The 5378-nt window shown below is 45.2% G+C and overlaps 1 non-coding gene across 1 annotated transcript; it reads right to left on the bottom strand.

The window, feature by feature from the left end:
* Positions 1 to 375: 375 nt before the first annotated feature.
* Positions 376 to 449, bottom strand: TRNAI-AAU. Its single transcript has one exon. It is a non-coding gene; the product is annotated as a tRNA-Ile (tRNA).
* Between the last annotated feature and the right edge of the window lie 4929 nt (positions 450 to 5378).

Raw genomic sequence — 5378 nt, 5'->3', positions numbered from 1 at the left:
ATACTAACCCAATGAGCTAAATACCTGATGTTCTCTTTCACTGTGGTTATTCACTGGAAGTGAGGACCATCTCAAATCCTGCAAACTTTCTTCAGGCTTAACGCTGATTAACAGCAGCACATGAAGAAAACGCCTCGAGGCATAACACACCGAATATTTCGTGGAGTCCTACGGAAAGATTTAAAGCACTTCTGCGCACAGTTCCTGCACGTGTATTTGTCTCCTGGCACCTGTTCTGGTTATTTCGCTTCCCTCTCCTACCTCCTCCGGCCTCTCCCCCTTTCTCTCCCGTCCGTGGGTGCTCCTCTCCCGGCAGGGAGCTGCAGGTGGGGCACGGGATCGGCTCCGTGCTCCTGCCACAGCGGGCAAAAGCTCTGGCCCGTACGGGGATCGAACCCGCGACCTTGGCGTTATTAGCATCACGCTCTAACCAACTGAGCTAACCGGCCCCTTTGGTTTACGTTCCGTGGGAAGTAACTCCCAGGCCGCGCCGGGGGGAAGCGGCGCTGCTCCCGCCTCGGGAGCTCAGCGCTGCCACCGCACCAGCTCCTGCGGGACCGGCGCCGCTTGCTCGAGCTCTGTGCTCCCGCTGCGCCGGCTACGCTTCCTTACGGAGGCGCTCAGAGCCCTGCGTGCAGGGGATGTTCCCGCCGGCCGGGACGGGGACACCAGCACACTCTGTCCCAGTGGGGACGGGGAGGTGACAGCGCAGGCTGCAGGGTGAGGCCGGGCAGGCTCCCTCCTTGGAGGTTTTCCGGGCACCAGGGCCGAACCCTGGGCAGCCCCCCCCGGCCTGCCCTCACAGCAGTGCTGCTCTGAGAAGGGAGCTTGGGAAAGGCACCTCCCAAGGTCCCTGTCTGCCCAAGTTATCCCATGGCCTGACCAAAACTCGGCACAGCCTGTGGCAAGTGAGGCTCAGAGCAGACCGGCAGTCTGTCCTCTGATGAACCCGAGAAGCAGGCACGGTTGGCCAGCATGTCCTAAAATTCACCTGGCAGAACAGCTGAATGAGACTGAGCCTGACAGCACTTACCTTTCCCGGAAGGGTACAGTAACACAGGGAAGAGTTATTCACAATCTCTTTTTATCCCTATTTTGTATTTTACACAGTCAAAGGTTTCAGTTTTGCAATGTTCATTTTCCTGGCTTAGACTTTTCAAATGCTTGGTCTTCTTGGCAGAGCTCATTATAGACAAAAAGACCAAAGAATATCTATATCACAGCTTGGGATGACAGAGGCTGACTCAGGATCACTGAGGATTACAGTGCCCTGTTTTTTCTAGTCCACACTCATTCTTGTCGTCAGTGCCCCCACTCATACTTCTTTTTGCCCTCACTCACACCATCAGTTCCCCTTTATTGCTGTTTGCCCATCTGCTGCCAGCAGTTTCCTCAAAGACCCACCAAATTCCCCAAACTTCATTTTACCCAGCTTCCTCACAGAGCCCTTCATCCCTAGGAGTGAACAGATCGTTTACAGACTCCAAACTGTCATTTCTCCTTCCCCTCTTCTGTTTGATGTCCATAAAGTAGCAACCAGCTAACTGCCAGGAAGCACATATGCTCTGGGATCTTGATAACCAGCTACATTTTCTGGGAAATGTCACCCTGTGTGAGGCTAAACTCACTCAAACATTCAACAGCAAGGTCACATCTGGATTCTTAAGACAAGGATGACAAGTGAAAGGGCAGAAAGAAAACAGAATCACAAAATTTCCTGAGCTGGAAGAGACCCACAAAGATCGCTGTCCAGCGTCTGTTGGACATTCTCCCAAACAAGCCTGTGAATGGAGTCTGGGTACTCTCCAGATTGATAGGCTTGGCAAAATTGTCAGGTATAGGAACAGTAGACCTTTGTTTGTGCATCTGGCAAATGGATTCTCAGTCTGGTTTTAGGTAAGAAAGTTACGTAATTGTTTTTTGGTCAGTTGCTCCACAGAGAGCAAGATAGCAGGGGTGAGAGTTAATCATCTATCTTGACTTTCTGTCCACAATATCAGCAGAAGTACCTCAAGTCAGTAGCATATTGCCTCAATTCATAGCTGTCCACCAATGGTTTTTCATCAAATCAGGTCCAATTATGCAAGAAAAAAGCTCAATGCCCTTTGGCTGTCTCCTTCCACTACCTGTTAGTTAGACTAAGTAGACTTGTCTTTTTCCCCCAAACTTTAATCAGTAACATGCCAAACGCAAACACCTGCTGTTCCAAAGCCCTCTTCCACATACAAAAATAACATCCTGCCTTTTTAGGAGAGACTCATTTGGGTTCTGCTGTACAAGCAACAGATTTTCTGTTATTAGGCAGTGACAGATAACATTACAGTCCAAGAGATCAATGCTGCCTCCAAGAAAATAAAATTTTCTAATTGAACAGTAAACTCTGGTTTCTCTCCAGGGTGTGGGATCCATACTCTCAAGCAAAGAAACAAACCAGCTTAGAATGAGAAACAGTTATCAGGCTATATAGTGGATCTCTGTACCATTATGGAATTTAGTGGTTGTAAATGCAAAGTATTTGCAAGCATTTTCCAGCACCACTGGTGTTAGAGAATTATGTTCACAAGTGTTTTATCAAACAGAACTTGAGCTGTAATGGTTTTATTAGTTCAGGGCCTCAGCTAGGAATCTCAGCTTTGGATTTTTACAGCATGTTTAGAAGATCTGTGATGATGTCCCACTCATAACCTTACCATTATATAGAGTACTGTCAAAACTCCAAGCATCTATATTCGACAGCCAAGGGCACAAACAGCAGGACACTGAAGATTGAAGGTGATCCAGGTGCTTGAGCTCTGTCTCAGATCTTCTCTTCAGTTGCCTGTTTCCTCCCTACCACAAATCACCCAGCATCCACCCACTGCACACCACTGTCCCTGATCTCTCCCGCTCCCTTCCATTCCTGGCACACCACTGGCATTGGTAGCCAGCAGTGCCCTGCAGTGAGTGCAGTCCCATGTCCGTGCTCCCAGATGTCCCAAGTACAACCTGCACCACCTGTACTTTGAGCTGGAGTCCCAACAGCTGTGCCTCAACCTGCTGTCCACAAAAGAAAATTGTGCTTTGCTCAGACTCAGTGCTGTTCAAGATTAGAAAGATGCTCCTACCTCTGTGCCCAAGCAAATTACTTCTTTTCCTTTTCACAGGCAATAAATTGCCAAATTATATAAGTTTCACACCCCCACTGTGCTCCAGCCTGTATTACATATTGCATGCTGACACAGGCCCTGCCATCATGAACCCTGCCTGTGTATCAAAGCCAGACCATCTTCCAGAAGAAACAAGATTTTTAGGCAGAAAGCAGAACAGAGGATGCTCATGGGCTTCTCTCTGCTTCTGCTCCTTCCCGAGTACCTGTGCTGCAGGACACATTAAGGTCTTATTTCACTTAGACCAGTAAGGCATCTGACAAAGTGATCTTTGGTCACTGCTCACTACCCAGTCCACAATGGATCTGAACTAGCAATTAAACCACAAAGAATAGCTTTAGGCATTCCACAGCCATGTTCTGTTTGTTCTAATCTATCATCGATTCAGAATTGACAACTACAGAGAAAAAAATGCATTAGCTGCCCAAAAGGGTAGAGGGAACTAATGTTATCTGCCTGAACACTATGGAGGCATTTATTAATAATCTTACCATTGAAATCCCAGTCATAAAAATGCTAATGCAAGATATCTGCATATGTCTGTGCATCAAAATAGAATAAAGACCCATAATGTTATATTTAATAAAATTATTATTACGCCAATCATAAAGTAAAGAGTTAATGGTAATAAAATGTGTGTTGAAATTTAGAACTTTATAATCATAGAATTTTTATTAATAGCTACTGTGAGTTTTTACTAAAACAGTCAAGACAACCTTCTTGTCCAGCCATTATCAGTGTTTGGAACTAGAAATCTGCAGACTGAAAAATTACATCTAGCAACAGGGCATTATATCCAGCAAAACCACCACAGTAAGTTCCTGGTACAGAAGTGACAATGTCATGCTTTGAACAGGAAAACCAAACTTTCTTCACAGCTTCTCAGCAAAAAGCCAGGAAAACTCCAGAGTCCTAGGAAGAGAAAAAAACCTTCCCTTCAGCCATCTAAAATGAATCGCCAACTATGAATGCTGGTCTTGCAATGTCTGCATGGCATTACCATGCTTATTTAAGGCCAAATTTACCACAGATTATAGAATGGACTGGAAGAGACCTTAAAGATCATCCAATTCCAACCCCCCTGCCATTGGCGGGGGACACCTTTCACTAGACCAGGTTGCTCAGAGCCCCATCCAAACTGGCATTGAACACAGCCACAGATAAGGCATCCACAGCTTTCCTGGGCAACCTGTTCCAGTGCCTCACCACTCTCACAGTAAAGAATTTCTTCTGTAATCTGACATAGGATTAAGCTGTCTAAAGAACACCAGAAGTCCCACGTTTCTCAGAAGACCTGGACCTTCTCTATGGCACAAACAGTGCATCCTCTTAGCAGACCATGCCCCTAGGATAGTGTAGGTATGCACATACAGCTATCCCCCCCAGCAGGCAGCACACTGAATCTAAAACTGGTTTTAGTGCCCAGGTTGGTGGTAGCAAATACTACTGTAAAGACATTTAGCTTGTTTACCTGTGTCACAGTTCCCGAATATGGTTTGTTCCCCTGGAAAATGTTTTGAGATGCTCTGCAGCTCTCAGCCTCCAGCTGACTCCAGGCAGGCATCAGTTTACCATTTGACATGCCACATTAAGCCTACAGTTAGAACTACAGGGACAAGCAGGATGAGTTTTTATGAACACCACCTCGTTATTAGTGCTGAAATTGTTGGCAGCCTCTCCATTTTTCGCTAGTGCCTGTTTTCTTTGTTCCTGCTATGGAAGGGCAGAATGGATCAGACTACATAAGTTTCACATCCAGTTTAAGTGATACTCTCTTACAGGCAGAAATAGTTTGATTTTCCCTGTTTTTATTCAGAAAAATTTATAAGTTTAAGCCTCATCAAACCACACTCATCCTTTGACATTTTGGAGTAATTTACATTTAAAATTTGGAGATGGAAATTAACTGTTGCTCCAGAGTCGTTTGAAACTTCCTTCTAGTATATCTGTTTTCTAAAAATCAGTTTCCCAATGGCTTTCATAAAAAAACAAACGAACAGACAAACAAAACAGCCCACAAAACAAAACAGAACAAAACAAAACAACCTCAACACCTTAGAATGGTAAAAAGCCAGAATACCATGTGATTTCACTAAAACCTGCTTGTGGATGAGTATACTTGAATTTTTTAAGCAAGGAATGCAGAACCACCTTATAAAAATAAATTGCATTCTGAGAAAGCTGGTCAGTGTAGTTCTTTCAAAATGTAATATTCAGGAAGGTATGTTTCAC

This window comes from Chiroxiphia lanceolata, chromosome 2, assembly GCF_009829145.1.
Source record: "Chiroxiphia lanceolata isolate bChiLan1 chromosome 2, bChiLan1.pri, whole genome shotgun sequence".
Lineage (NCBI taxonomy): Eukaryota > Metazoa > Chordata > Aves > Passeriformes > Pipridae > Chiroxiphia > Chiroxiphia lanceolata.
This window is presented reverse-complemented; position numbering and strand designations above follow the sequence as displayed.